The sequence below is a fragment of the Nanorana parkeri genome, unplaced genomic scaffold (genome assembly GCF_000935625.1).
Source record: "Nanorana parkeri isolate BGI_ZX_2015 unplaced genomic scaffold, ASM93562v1 scaffold653, whole genome shotgun sequence".
Taxonomy (NCBI): domain Eukaryota; kingdom Metazoa; phylum Chordata; class Amphibia; order Anura; family Dicroglossidae; genus Nanorana; species Nanorana parkeri.
Window position 1 is genome coordinate 753,617 of NW_017306921.1, and position 16,388 is coordinate 770,004.

The following is a 16,388-nucleotide window of genomic DNA, read 5'->3' on the forward strand; positions in this document are numbered from 1 at the left end:
AGCTGTACAACAACACTGCTAGCAATGAGATGGAAAGTGTGAATGACAGCACTAGTAGCAAGGGCACATTGGAGACCAGCACTGTTATTCACCATGGCAGGGTAATGGAAGCCTGTGAGCAAACGGGCTACTGTACATGCACCTTGTGAGTGCCTAACACAGTCAGATTTAGCACTGGGTCTTGAAGTTCCTCAGAGCATCTCTCATTCACCTACAGCTGCTGGTGAAAACAGAGGAGAGTTACGGCAGAGCTGGGTGTGGAGCCGCCAGTTGGGAGATGGAGCATTGGAAAGAGAACAGCAGGCCCGGAGGAGCCGCAACCGAAGTGAGGCTGCATACAAGCAGAGGAAACAGATGCCGATTTTGTTCTTGTTCTGTGTATAAGCACAAGATCGGTATCTGTACAGTGCACAAAACAGTACACAAATACAGTGCAACGATCTTCCTGTGTACTGTACTTCATATGTATGTGGATTACATGTATACAGGCACTGTCTAATATGCCTGTAATCATGTAATCCAGCGCAGTCCTATTGTTCTGGATTACTTGATCATAGACACATTACTCTGAATAGGAAGACACACAGACACAAAAAGGGAGGGGGCACAGTGATTGCTCCAATTCCCCCATAGGAACACTCATATTCCCTGCTTCTGTCTGTGGTGGAGCTATAGCTAGCAGAAACACAAATAAAAATATACTTTTATTTGCTAACAAAAGCAGGTTGAAGGTACAATACCAACTGAACATGAACGTTTTTTTCCCCCAGAGAGATGAGGGCAGATGAAGTATGAAGATCATTATACATAAGAAGAAAAATACAAAACAAAAATGTAGGGATGCACCGATATACCGGCCGCCGAAACATATCGGCCGAAAATGGCACTTTTGGCTAAATGCAGAAAGTGCATTTTCCCTGCCGATACAGCGGCGCATCCGTGATTTCTTTCCTCCCCGCTGGGTGCTGCTCTGTGTCCCAGCGGTGAGGAGAGAAAGTGACAGCCGGCCGAGCGCTGCGGGACAAGAGCGATGTGAGCGGCTGGTGTCTCTCCTCCCACACCACTCGTCCGCCTATCACAGTGTGGCAGAGCGGTGTGGGGGTGGAGACAGCGCTGTCACAGGAGGCTGGGCTCTCCTCCCTACACCGCTCACTTAGCCTCCTGTGACAGTGTGTGTCAGAGAGGAGAGCAGGCTACATACACTCAGCGACCAGTGATCGCTGAGTGTAGATAATTGAACCATTTCGGTTTTTAAATTTCTATTTCGGTGCACCTCTACAAAAAGGAGATTATGTACAGTACTTTGCAAAAGTATTAGGCAAGGTGTGAAAAAATGCTGTAAAGTAAGAATGCTTTCAAAAACATATACTTCTATTGTTTATTTTCAATTTACAAAATGCAAAGTGAGTGAACAGAAGCAAAATCAAATCAATATTTGGTGTGACTACCCTTTGGCTTCAAACCAGCATCAATTCTTAAGGTGCCCATACACTTTGCAATCATCGTCCAAAACTTTTCGTCTGATGATCGAACTATCGTACGATTTTCGTACGGCGGACCCATTCTACCCCGACCATCGCACAGTTCAATTAGCGGTCTTTAGCAAAAATCACCTGGACGAATTTAGTTAATCGACCACACAGATTTTTGTTTGCGTACGAGCAGTGTTAATTGTATGAATTGAGACGTATGGAAACGCCACCAACCCTGCGAAAATCGTACGATCGAAGTTTTCTAGCGTGCTGGAAAGACGAATGTCGTACCATTATACAGTATATGCGGTTGTAGATTCCCAATCAACCTTACGAATATCGGACGAAAACGCGATCGCAAACCAAATTCGGCTGATATGCGCAAGGTGTATGGGCACCTTAACACTTACAAAAAGTCAGAGATTTTGTGGGATTAGAGTCAGGTGTATGATTAACCAATTACACCAAGCAGGTGCTAATGATCATCAATTAGGCAGTAGTCGGCCAAGGAAACAATGCATCAGATGAAAGACACATCATGCTTACTTCACTTCAATATCAGAAGATGTCCAGCAGTGCCATCAGCACCGAATTGGTGGAAACCAGTGGGACCCAGGTACACTTATCTACTCTCTGGCCAGAAGTGGTCTTCATGGAAGAATTGTGGCCAAAAAACCACACCTCCGACATGAAAACAAGGCTAAGTGACTCAACTATGCACTAAAACATAGGAATTGGGGTGCAGAAAAATGGCAGCAGGTGCTCTGGACTGAGGAGTCAAAATGTGAAATATTTGGCTGTAGCAGGAGGCAGTTTGTTCGCCAAAGAGCTGGAGAGCAGTACAATAATGAGTATCTGCAGATAACAGTAAAGCATGGTGGAGGTTCCTTGCAAGTCTGGGGCTGCATTTCTGCCAATGGAGCTGGAGATTTGATCAGGATCAATGGTGTCTTCAATGCTGACCAATACAAGCAGATACTTATCCATCATGCCATACCATCAGGGAGGCATGTGATTGGCCAGAAATGTATTCTGCAGCAGGACAACGACCCCAAACACAAAGCCACTGTCAGTAGGAACCATTTTCAGCATAAAGAGAAACAAGGAGTCCTGCAAGTGATAGTTTGGCCCCCACAGAGCCCTGATTTCAACATCATGGAGTCTGTTTGGGATTACATGAAGAGACAGAAGGATTTGAGGCAGCCGACATCCACAGAAGAAGATCTGTGCTTAGTTCTCCAGGATGTTTGGAACAACCTACCTGCAGAGTTCCCTCAAAAACTGTGTGCAAGTGTACCTAGAAGAATTAATGCTGTTTTGAAGGGAAAGGGTGATCACACCAAACATTGATTTGATTTGGATTTCTCTTCTGTTCATTTACTTTCCATTTTGTTATTTGATAAAAATCAACTATTAACACTTTTTTTTTTAAATCATTCTTACCTACAGCATTTTGTCACATCTGCCTAAAACATTTGCACAGTACTGTACATTTGGTAGGCTTAAATTGTTTAAGTGGCAGAAGACACGCTATAATAGTGAATGCTTACCCGAGACAGCTCATTACTTTAAAACAGATTTACTTCCACAAATGCCAATACCAGACTTTGAACCCTTTTATGTCAAAAAGACAACACTTAAAGAGTTAATATTAACCCTAGTGTCCTGTTCTATCTTTAAAGTTGACATATTTCCACAGCAATGGTTAACTTCAAAAGCAAATGGATTATTTATTAAAAAAAAAGTGAAAGTAATTAACATCACTAAACACTTTTGTTTAGGTTAAGTTTTAATTAACCAAAAAAAAAAAAAAAGTGGCTGCATTAACCCAGCTGTGATCTCAAGCCTTTTCTTATGGGAAAGACATTTCCATAGCAGACACGTTATACAAATGCAGATCACAACGACACAAACACGTTGACATCTATCATGAAGCATGCTATTCTCCTGTCCATCAGCCTACAGAGGATTTGAGAAATATTTAGGGTTCTTTAGAAAATTCTAAGTCTAGTAATTAATTATTGTGGAACGTATTCCCATCCATCCATATTTTACAAAATATTGCTAAAATGTTTAGCTGTACTTGTAAGTTCAAAACCCTGAAATCACAGGCGCTCCTGGTAAGTAAAATGTATATAATTTCCAAAACATCCAAAGCTTTTATAAATGACATACAGTTAACAGAAGTATCCATTCATATTTGTTTTTTTAAATATTAATTTTCCATAAACTATCGAGGAGCTGGAGTAATTCTAAGAGACTGATAATAGATATTTTAAAAAGTAAATACAACTGGTGCCTAATTTTTTTTTCAACCTTGTCTAATATCAATAAAGCATATGTAACTGGGTGGGGAAATTCTACATTTGTGTAATTATATATTTTTAGTTAGTATATTTGGTTGTTGCTACGTTGACGTAATTCACTGCTGCCCTTGCTGTCAGCCCTCTGCAGTTCCCGCTCTCCACCACAGTCTCTAATAAGATTTTTTTCCCTTTTCTGGAATGGGCACAACTTTGCTAGTGTAATGAGCGGTGTGCCTCAGGGTTCTGTGCTGGGTCCCATATTGTTCAACTTATTTATTAATGACATCGGGGAGGGTGTTAACAGCGATATTTCCGTGTTTGCGGATGACACCAAAATAGGGAGGGTAATAGACACGGACTTAGACACTATAACATTACAGGAGGACCTGGATAAAATAGGGGAGTGGGCATTAATGTGGCAGATGAGGTTTAATGTCGATAAATGCAAAGTAATGCACTTTGGAATTAAAAATAAACAAATGGGTTATACAATTATGGGTATGCCGCTGGGGAAGTCAGAAATGGAGAAGGATTTGGGGGTCATTGTAGACCACAAACTGAAAGGTAGTTTGCAGTGCCAGGCTGCTGTAAACAAAGCTAGCAGGGTCTTGTCCTGTATTAAAAAGGGGATGTATTGCAGGGACAAGTCTATAATTTTGCCACTTTATAGATCATTGGTTCGACCTCATCTGGAGTACGCGGTCCAGTTCTGGTCACCAGTACTAAGAAAAGATGTCCTTGAGTTGGAAAAAGTCCAGCGAAGGGCAACCAAACTAATTAGGGGTATGGAGGACCAGAGCTACGAGACGAGGCTACTAAATTTAAACATGTTCACATTAGAGGTGAGGAGATTAAGGGGGGATATGATTTCCATGTACAAAATGTTTAATGGTGGTAGCAACATTAGCGATAAACTGTTTAAAATTAACTCCATTACAAAAACTAGAGGCCATCACCTAAAATTGGTGGAAAAAAAATTCCAGCACAAGGGGCGAAAGGGGTTCTTCACAGTAAGATCAGTTAGGGTCTGGAACTCACTGCCACAGGCGGTGATTTCAGCAAATAATGTGGAATTGTTCAAGAAACTTTTGGACGATTTCTTAAGGGACCGTAATATACAGGGGTACGGGTACTCCTAGAATGAGATCCTAATAGGTTGGACTTGATGGACTAATGTCTTTATTCAACCTCAAATACTATGTAACTATGTAAATATGATGAAAAAATAAGGAAAAAAACATTTTTTGGCACATTAGTCACAGTCATATTTCACAATAACAAAACTATAGATTCCTGTCTACTGCAATTAAATAGAGCGAGTGTTATTAAACTTGTTAGAAATCTAACCCTGTAAATGTTCATATATTAGGTGTACTAGATTATGCAAATACAGACTTTATTTCCTGAAACAAACCTGTCTCTTACCCATGCTAGGTGGGTCATCTTCAACTTGCAGAAGTGCAAACATGTCAAAGGAGTCTTTCATTTTAAGTGCAGAGCATGGGCCTTTGTGTTAAAGAATGAGGAAGAGTTGGAACCACCGAACCAATTCTTAAGCCCCTAGGACAATTTCCCTTACTTACTGCCCCAGTGACAGTCGTCACAGACAAAGTTAGAGGAAATATAAATTACAATCAGAAGCTTTGTCAATTTGTTTTTACAGTCTACATTTCCCTCAATTCCTCTCTGAGACAATGATCACTATGCCAGGAAGTGAGTGCAAATCTCTCTACAAAACATTCAATGTTAAAATATTGGGCTTCAAAAGGTGTACAAGTGACAATGAAATGTCATGCATATGACCCCCAACCTTTATTTATTTATAGAAAAAAAAAGTTTTACTTTTAGGCCTCATTCACACAACAGCCGCCCCGTACAGACGCGTGCTGCGTGCACGGCCGTATTGGTCCACTCCTGGAAAGGACAGGTGCTGCATGTGATTTCTACACAGCAGCCTGTTCTTCTCTATGGGAGTACGCGGCCTTACCCTCACCCGAACTGCACGTCCGTGCGGGTGTCTATACTCGTACACAGATGGATGGATCCTGTCTGCATCCGAGCAGAGACACCGGCATGGACATGCAGTTCGGGTGAGCGTACGGCCACATCCTCCCATAGAGGAGAACAGGCTGCTGTGTACAAATATCAACGCAGCGCCTGTCCTTCCCAGGAGTGACCCGATACGGCCGTGCACGCAGCACGCATCTGTATGGGACGGCTGTTAGTTGTGTGAATGAGGCCTTAAACTCTTTCATCCCAGTATGTGTCACTTCAAGCACACAATTTTGCTACTATCCACGGATTTAAATTTCTGATGAAAAAACCGTCTGGCAAAAGGTTAAGGCCTTGTGATGTAACCTCTAAACAAAAAAAAGCTGCTGGTGTCTTGCAACCCAGGAGTGAACATTTGCACAAAATAAATGAACGTCAAAGAGATACAAAGATTAGTTGGCTGAAAGGAACCTTATGTGACCCTCAGCATCCAGCACGTAATTTTATACACTTCATACCTTATTTTATATAAAAACGCTTGGTCTCTGAATTATTATAATTTAATGCTGTTCCCTTTAAATAAGAGGCCAGCAAATTCATTGCTCTCCAAAGCATCGCTAACACCATTTTCTGTGGTTTCAGACTAAATATCCCGAATCTAAACAGGTTAACCAACAAGAGTTATTCGTATTTTATTTTATAAATATTGAACTTTTATGAACAAATATTTTTATTACTTAAAGCCATAAAAATTGCCAGGCATTCTAAAATTCTCTTTATTACAGCACAACCAACTCCTCAGGAACACGGTATCAAGAAACAGACAGCATCCTACAGCTATACTAAAATCAGAAAATTAAAAATAGTTTAATATTATAATCCAGCATTTTGCCTACAGCACCTTTTTCTGGTCTTTAAATTTACACAAGCAATTTGTTCAAATCATTTGTGTTCTTTAAGGGTATTTCCTATTTTCATTAAATATTCACACAGAGATTTATTGGCAATACGTTGTTAATTAAGGACTCAGCAGGGCATTTTAAGTTATTTTAATAGGAATGAAATCATTCATTCCAATCAGGCATTACTGTAATCACTGTAACTTGTTTTACAATAGCACCAGCCAGTTGATCAAGCTGCTCTGGTATAAAACAAAGACATCTGCTCCAGGTGCTCCAAACTTTTTATACTCGAATATTCAGAAATCTGGATAACCAAAGAGGGTCCAAACATTTCCTTATATTTAAAAACTGGTGCGGATTATGACAAATAGGGTTAATTTTATAAAAACATATCAGTGCATACAAAATGGTCTAAAGATTTTGTTTTAAAGTGGATGATGAATGAATTTCATCTCCCCAGGTATTTTAAAAGTGAATTTGGCCTTTCTTAAAAGGATAAGAGCACTACTGAAGTACTGAATTCATTCCTTTGTAAACTTAGTCTTAAGCTGTATCTAGGGCTCCTGTCCATTGCTAAACCTCATCCCTAGTCATTAAACTGTCAAATGACAAAACTTCAGTAGACAGTAAGAGGCTCTGATTTTGACAACTGAAAGATATGATAGGGATTAGTGCCAGGAGGGGGCAGCACTTCAGCAAAATTAGAGGCTCCATTTATAGCGTGGGCCCAAGATGCAAGGAGGTACTAAATGTACACATGGGTCAACTTGGAGACTAATACAAGCACATGTAGACCTATTAAGGTGGCAAACCTATAACTGAACTTTAGCACTGTTACTTTAGAAAGCTTTAGAGCCAGAATAGCAAGATTATGCAAGACTTAACTGTAACCCCACAGAAACTATACATTAAGATGTACAAGACCTTGTTCTACTGGTTGGACTTTGGCAAGTCTCACGAATACTGAACCCTTCTAAATCACCCTACTGCCTGACTGGCTCCTTTGCCCTCTGACCAGATACACTTCTGTGGTGGGTTTACACTGTTGCTAAACCAACAGTGTCCCCCAACCCCAAAGTCTTGTTGACTAATTTTCTACGTTTTCCTCATCTTTCTTCTTCTGTAAGTCTTCCAGTCTCACTAAAGCAGGTTTAATATGCACACTACCTTACTGTAATGACAGTTCTAATGTACGTCCTTATGGTTTTTTTTTTATACCTTTCCAGTTTGGTGATGTACTACGGTAGGTGATGTATCAGGTAGTTTAATAAACTATGGTAAAAATGGTGGTACCAAAAAGTGCCAAACTATCATATGAAAATACGAAGATTTTACATTTAATAGCTTGTTTTAGCATCTGTCAAATGGACAAAGAGCGATTTAAAAAATCCCAATCATTTCAAATCTAAAGAGGGTCCTTTATTGTGTTTTCAGATTTTTAGGCTCAGTATAGGGAAAGTGACAGATTTTCCTGAAACTCCTCCTCCTCCTCCTTCAGCTGACGTTTGACAGAGCCAGCTGAACCCCGTAAAAGGTCCTTTTCAGAGAGTTTTAGAGCATAGCTACTTCCCCTTCCTTCTGTGACAGTGTTGGGGCCTGGCAACTGGTCACTCAGGCCCAAGCACTACATTCTGTAAAGGGGTCACTTTTTCACACCATATCCAGAAAAGGAAAGAATTGGCAGGTGGTGGTGTACTTTTATGAAACCTGTCAATTTGCCCTAAAAGTCGATAAAGTCTCCTTAAAATCTATGAGGACCCGAACATTAAATTTCTCTTTTATGCTACTTTTTGGTCTGTTAAATATATCATTGTGAGCATTTTGTTATAGCTATTCAAACCTGTTGATTATGTCAGAAATTCAGAGCTGTCCCATGCGCACTTCCACTGTGCAATATCAAGCAGTTCTCCTAGATCTGATCTTAGACTACAGAATTATTAGTCCTTATGAACTAAAGGTCTAAAAGTTGAAGTGATTGAACAGTTTAGCAACTGGGTGGGACTAACACCATTCAGCCTACAAAAATGCTGTCCATTGTCGGCTCACAACAATACTTAGGGGATGAGTGCACTTCTGATCAACAGGTATTTTTCTGTACGTACAAGGGATACAACATGGGGAAATGAAAATGTATAGCAGAGATGTATTGTGTATTCTCTTTTATTTTTCTTTTACTTGACATATGCGCGCTTTAAGGTGAAATTTTGACCAAAAAAATATGAAACATGCCATTTCTAAATGAAATGTAGTGTCATTGTTATTAAGTATAATTAAAGACTTTATCGGGTGTTTAAAAGCATATGCAAAGCATATGATTTACCTAACTCTTCAGGCTGGGAGTGTGGGCCAAAGAAATGTACTACAGAAGTACTGTAAGATGATGGGCACCCAGTTACATTCAATGGTAGAACTGCCTTGTTTTCTTAAAAGGTAGGGCCAGGTAGTCAAGGCATCTAAAATTTCAAGTTGCCAACTAACTTGTCTGACCCAATTCGTTTGAACAGGGTCAAAAAAACCATTGGCTGGAACCAAGATTATTCTGAAAGTATCTTAGCTTCAACGATTATTTGTTGATACATGGCTTTGCATATCCCTGTGTTGTGTTCAATAAGCATTAGAGAAAATGTACAGTATCTGAAAAAGTACTTGGACATAAAAAAAAAAATCAGTGTTCTTATTAATCAATGCAGGCCTCAAATACTTGTGCCCCCAGAGGGCTCAATAAGCCCTAGGTACACAGTCATTCAGCAAATAGGACATGTAGGTGTGTATATTACAAACATCATATAGGTGCAACTAAGCTTCTGTACGCATGGGCTACACAGCATTCTATTTGAACTAGTTAAGTAGCAAACCAAGTGTGTGGTCCTAGAGGCTTCAACCAGACAGCACATATAAGAGAGGTTGAAGTCACAAAAACAATCCTTTGCGCTATCTTTGCCCTATACTTAACTCTTTCCTTACTGCTAAAATTTGGTAAGGAAATAAGAAGAGCATTGAGAAGTATTGTCATCTATGCATTAATGCATTTAATGCACATATAGTACATAATATATTATGTTCTGATTTCCCCCATGACCACCAATAGATTTAGGACAATTCTGATGCTGACTTGTGGCTGAGTAGTAGCTCTAGTCCTTAGTAAGAAAGCAGTAATAAGCCACACAGTCTGCAATAAATCAACATTAGAAGAATGGTGGAGGAACATGATCTTAACCCAGTTCAAGCAAAAACTTGGCGGAAAAAAAAAGGAGCAGGAGACTTCTGTGAGCTTGAATGCTAGCCATATATGTTCAGATCTGATTAGAAGCTCTAGCTCTGATTTAGCAGGGGGCGTGCTGGACCTCTGCATATAGACCACTGCTTCCACACAGGGATCAAGGTTCTTCTCTAAAGCATGCAGGGTGGGGACATACTTTTCTACTGGAGGATGTGGCTGCTTTAAATAACTGTAAGACATTGAATACATTTTGTTTTGATGCACCTGAATATTACTTAGCTGATATAAAGTTCAGTTTGGACATTAACATAAAGGTTTCAAAATATTCCTGCATGTCCTCCTTATCTTATGAAGCTTCTGTGAGCTGCAATGTACAGGGCTGGCAGTCACAATCAAATTAGGTTGTTTCAATTTTGCTCTGTGCAAATTTGGGCTCTATGGCACACAGATCCCCTATGGCCACTAGCATATTTTCTTTAAAAATGGAGGAGTAACAAGGATACAGCAGATTCATCAACTAAGGGAAAGAAAATTCTAATTAAACATAAGAGAAAATGAATGTACCATAAACTGTCACAGGAAGAAAGGGAAAATAAATGTAATTTTCCAATGTAGTGCTTTAAAATGTTTACATAAGTAGAGTCCACGGAGGCGATTCAAGTTTACTGGGTAAATTAAAGCAAATCCAGTGTGGTGTTCATAATGCAGAGGGATTCCACGGCCTGCTTTGACCCACATTCTGCCAGAGTCTCTTGCAATAATGTCTAGACTAGCGTATTCAGATGACATTTGTGCTTTTGTATGGAAAAATTGTCCACAAAACACCCTGCGGGCTGACAAAGCAAAAAAAAAAAGAAAGTCGCTTGTTAACTAAGAACAGCTTGTTGGCTAAAGTGGATAGCAATAAATAAGCACGATTTTCAAGAACAGGTGCACCCTGGGCCAGCAATCAATGCTGCAATGGTTTTATACCCAGCCGTGTTTATGGCTGTCTAATGTGTGTCTGTGTACATTAAACTGCATAATTAAAGTCTGATACAAGAACATTTACCACTCTGAGAAAAAAAATGCTTTATAGTCTATATATATCCTCCAGAAATGGACCAAGCTGTGTGGAGCTGTACCACCTGCCTCTACAGGCACAATCCTGCCAGTCAGCACAGGTGTGCAAGTGGACAATGGCACCACTGACACCGGGACATATAAAATAGTTAGACTGGAAACTCCCTGCCCCCATATTTGTTTTATACGTAGGCACAGAGTGCCGCCATTATACCAGCACATTGGATCCGTTATTTAACTGTGGCAATATAGAGGTTAGGGGGTTAAAATGATGTTGATAATAGCAACCACTTATTTTCTAACCTGCGCTAGAAAAGGCGACATCTAAAATAGGATTGGTTCCTTTGAGCAGCAGTTATTTTCTCCAGTTTTATAAATAAGCACCATTGTTTCTATGGAACCATTATATGACTGTTTTGACATTCGGGGAATTCCAGTATAAACTAACATTTTATTTTTATAGTTTCTAATAGTCAAGATCTTGTAACAATTTTATATCTCAGCTGGAAGAACAGCTTCTATACAAATTATAATGTTTTCTATCCACAGACATCCAGTATACTTTGCGGTCTGCCCAACCAGCATTAAAATCAGCAAGGCTGGTCATACAGGCTATCGTATTCTGACAGTGGTGGGTGTACTGCTGTCAGAATATTCAACTGATTGGATGCAGACACTGTTCAGCTGAGTATTTTCAGATTGGCTCCTTTGATAAAATTCAATAACAAAAATAAAAATGTGTACAACGGAGGGTCACCGATGGGGACACACACTGCTCAAATTCTGGCCAAGTCAGTAGGACTTGACCCGAAATTCGAGCAGTGTAGGGCCAGTCAGTCAGTGGAAGCCATGCTGTGTCTTTGCCCAATCCCTTCACTTCAATAGTAATCATAAATGCATACCTTATACACTATATGGCCAAAAAATTATTGGTACCTGACCATCACATATATTTGAGTTTTTTGGACATACCATTCCAAAAACATTGGCATTAGTATAGTGTTGTCCACCACCCCTATGCGGTTACAAAAGCCTCAACTCTTCTGGGAAGGCTTTCCACATGATCCTGTAGATTTTGTAGCAAATTAACTGATGTTGGATAAGAAGATCTGGCTCACAATTGGTTTTCATATTCAACTCAAAAAGGTTATTTAATGGTTAAAGGGCTCTATGCAGGCCATATGAGTTTCTCTACACCAAACTCATCTTTATGGCCCTAGCTTTGTGCACAGGGCACAGTCATGCTGAAACAGAAAACAGGACCTTTGTCTTACATATAAACTCTATTTAATCACAGGTACAGAGAGTTCGCTCTTCAACAGATTGGTATCCAGCTACCTTCAGGTGATTGGACACTTGCAAATCAATGAAAGCTGTAAGACAGCCCTTCCACAGTTTTGTAGAAGGACTAAAAAAGCGGATCACAGAAACCAGAGAGGAAGGTCACGTGTCCTGTGATGTACTCCAAGAAATAGATTTTACAGATAAGACAAAAAATATCCTGTTTTCTTAATCATACATTACAGGACACAGATACTTTCTATAAAAAAAAAAAAGTTGGGATGTTGAAAAACAGCACAACAGAGGGGCAGGCCACACAGCAAACAATGGCTAATAGGGCCATGAAAACAACAAACTCCTCTAACAGGGAACCACAATAGAAGGGGCCCATAATCAGAGGGGCCTGAACATACACCTTGTAAAACTAAAGTGTAAACAGAGGACCAGGTAGAAGCCTTGCAGATTTGGGAACTGAAGCCTGATGCTGGAAAAACCCAAGAAATACCAACGCTCCAAGTAAAGTGAGCCCTAACCAACAAGGGAGGGACTTTACCCTTTAACTTACAGGCCTGAGAGATAGTTCAATTAATCCACCTAGCTACAGTGGAATGAGGAGTCGCTTTCCCATACAGGGACCCCCAGGAATGACAACTGGGAGTCCTGCAGACGGAATCTGTAGCAGACGAATAAACTTGATCAGCTTCCTCGTACCACCTTAAAAAAGAGAATTTTTTTTAGGATACTTACGAGCAGGATATAAGGATGGTAAAATTATGTCCTGATTAAAAGGTGGAAAGCAGAGAGCACCTTAGTAAGAAAGGATGCCTTAGACCTCAGTACTACCTTATATTTGTGGATAACCAGAAAATACTCTTTGCAAGTTAAGGTCAATACCACAGAAACGTGCCTGGCAGAAGTGATGGCAACCTTGCGAGAAAGTAGGGTCAGAGAGGTTCAAAGGGAGGCTCCTGAGCGCCAACAGAACTAAGCCAAGATCCCACAAAGTGTTTACAGAGGGGACAATCTGAGCAACCGCCCACCCAAAAGTCTTCACTAGAGCGTAAGAGGCAAGTGGACCCTGGAAAAAAGATTGCAAAGGCTAACATTTGGCCCGTGAGAGTACTCAAGGCTAAACGCTTGTCTAGGCAGAATGGTGAAAAAACAGGAGGTGTCCCATGGAGAACTTCCTATTATTAAACTTCCTTGCTTCGTACTAAGCAAAATAAGCCTTCTAGGTGTGATGGTAGACTTTACAGGAGGTCAGCTTCTTAGCCGTCTGAAGCATAGAAATTATCTAGGTCTGGACGTGTCCACAACGTCTGCCAGGACCTTGACTACATCCGCTTACCATGGTCTCCTGAGTTAGTTGGGAGCAATAAGGATGCCTTCTGTCTCAATCCTATGAAGAAGGCTAGAGTTTCAGAAGAGGGAAATGCATAGATAAGACTGAACTTATCCCACAGAGTCCCCAAAGCAACCACGTCAAATGCATAGGAATCCTTGGTCCCGCCAGCAAACCTATTCAGGTTGTTGTTGAGCCTGGATTCCAAGATGTTCATGCCCGGCATTCTCCACTTGTGACGAAGATCCTGAAATGCCTCCAAGTGAAGAAACCATTCTCTGAGATTGAGACGGTGGTGACTAACAAAGTCCGTGTACCAATCTTCAACAACTGGGGTGTGCACAGGGGACAGGGCTGGAGCATGAAGTTCCACTCAAGCCAGCATCAGGTCCAATTCCCTTTGAGTTGTGTGACTTCCGATGCCTCCCTGATGGTTGATGTAAGCCACATCATGGCATTGTCCGACTGAACACTGGTCTGGTGGCTCTGTATCTGGGGGGTCCAGTGTTGAAGGGTCAATTGAATGGCCCTGAGCTTCATCGACAAGATCCCTTAAACCAAAGGTTACCCAGGACTGAGAGGCTGGCAATCATCGTGAGCAACATCTAGACCACTGGGAAGAATGCTTTTTCCCCATTCTACTGCTGGGTTAGAGATCTACCATGTTAGGGTAAGTTTTGTTGTGGGAAAGTCCAGCAAAACGCAGGTAACGCTGATGGGCAGGAAAAATGGGAAAGTGCAAAGGTAAATTTTTGATGGCCACCGACACCATAAAGTATCCCCCCGTGAAGGGAGATGATTACAGAGCAGATTCCATCCAGAGTTTATGAACTTGCAGGAACCCATGGAGAATCTTCAGGTCAAGAATAGGACAGTCCCTACCTCCCTCTGAGATGGGGACAGAGAACAGGTTGAACTGCTTCCGGTACAAGGACAATGAAACCCTGGGAAAGGATCCAACCTTTGGGCAGATCAGAGAAAAATGAGAAGGTGGCAAGATTGCAAACCCTGGTTACGACCCTCTGGACCAAGGCATCAGTAATATCTCAGACCCAGGAGACTGAAAAGGCCAACCGACATCCCCCATTTCAAAAAGTGGGGATGCCCCGGCATAAAGAAGAGGGCGTCCTCTGGGATTTCAGAGGCTTGAAGGGCCAGTACCAAAATTCAGAGCTTGGTTTAGCTTTGGCAACAGAGGTTTGAGGGGGAAAGAGAAAAAAAAAAAACCTTCTGAAGGAGGGAGCAGAGGATTTAGCAGTCACCAGCTTGGACGTCTGCATTAAGAAGGTGCACTAGCCCACACCCATTACTTCTTTGATACAAGTATTCAAGGATTTCCCGTCTGGGCCCTCTAATAAAGGGCATGCTTTCAAGGCACTTCTTGCAAGGGAGCTCTGCAGCTTAACATTTCAGCCACAAAATCTACTGCATATGTAGAGGCAGGAAACCCATTCTGGAGATTTTTATAATGCTGTCCACCAGACCATTTATGCAGTAGTGCAAGTCAAAAGGAAAGAGCTCTGGACATTTAAGAGCTGCAGGGCCTGTTCAGATGGACCCAGGATCCGTAGCCATAGCCTTTGACTATAAAAATAAGGTTTCACACACCACCATGCTGACAACAGCAACAGTGCTAAAAAGAGGGCTTCTAACCTTTTATCCATGTGGTGCATGGACACAAAGATCCTCTACAGCAGGGGTGCCCAGTAGGTAGATCGTGATTTACCAGTAGCTCTCGAAGCTGATGCTGGTAGATCACGCAGGGTGTGAATGGCGGCCCCTTTATTTCATTTTGGTATATTTATTTAGCTGTGCACACATGATTACCTATTAGCCTGAGTCTGGTGGATTCTGGTGGTTGAAGTGCTATGTATTACATCAAAGAAAATTAGTTTACACAGCCTGTTAGCACTACACTGTTTGCAAAATACAGCAAGGTGAGCCAGGAGAGAGAGAGCAAGGAGAGATAGCCAGGAGAGAGAGCAAGGAGAGACAGCCAGGAAAGAGAGAGTAAAGACAGCCAGGGGAGAGAGAGCGAGGAGAGACAGCCAGGAAAGAGAGAGAGGAGAGACAGCCAGGAAAGAGAGAGAGGAGAGACAGCCAGGAAAGAGAGAGAGGAGAGACAGCCAGGGGAGAGAGCGAAGAGAGACAGCCAGGAGAGAAAACGAGGAATTACATCCAGGAGAGAGAGAGTGAGGAAAGTCAGGAAGATGAGTGAGGAGAGACAGCCAGAAAAGAGAGCAAGGAGAGACAGCCAGGAGAGAGAGAGCGAGGGAGGTTTTTTTAGTTGGTAGATCTCATGTAGCTCATCATTTGAAAAGTAGATCTCAACACAAAAAATTGTGGGCGCCCCTGCTCTACAGGGACACGTAACATCATCTTTAAACAAGAGGTAGTTGGATTGACATCAGGGACAACCCATTTTTTAAAGAAACTCTCTTCAGTAGGGTACTGCTCAGGAAACCGTTCAGGAGTTTTTTGGGTGATCCCAGACACCACATTTAAAAGCACATGTGTACAGTGAATGTTTTGGCAGGTTTGCGCATTTTTAGATAACCGTTTGGCAGTGTTGTTGCTGGAGGCTCTTACAGTAAACAACCAGGCACTACATCCCCAAGACAGAAATAGTGTCCTTGAGCTTGGAAGAGATATCAGACCTATCTTACCACACTTAGAGTGGCAGCTAATTTGGCAGCATGGTCACATAAAAGGCACATGTCCTATCCTGACATCACCCTCCCAGTGGGCATGCTTCCCATAAGGGTTCCTCAGGGGCAGAGCACCACCACAGTGAACCCATGGCCCTGTCAA

At 41.5% G+C, this 16,388-nt stretch overlaps 1 protein-coding gene across 1 annotated transcript in view; it reads right to left on the reverse strand.

Annotated features, from left to right (window-relative positions):
* Positions 1–16,388, reverse strand: part of NDUFS4 (NADH:ubiquinone oxidoreductase subunit S4) — a 123,455-nt gene that overhangs the window by 11,899 nt on the left and 95,168 nt on the right. The gene's annotated exons all lie outside the window — the stretch shown is intronic.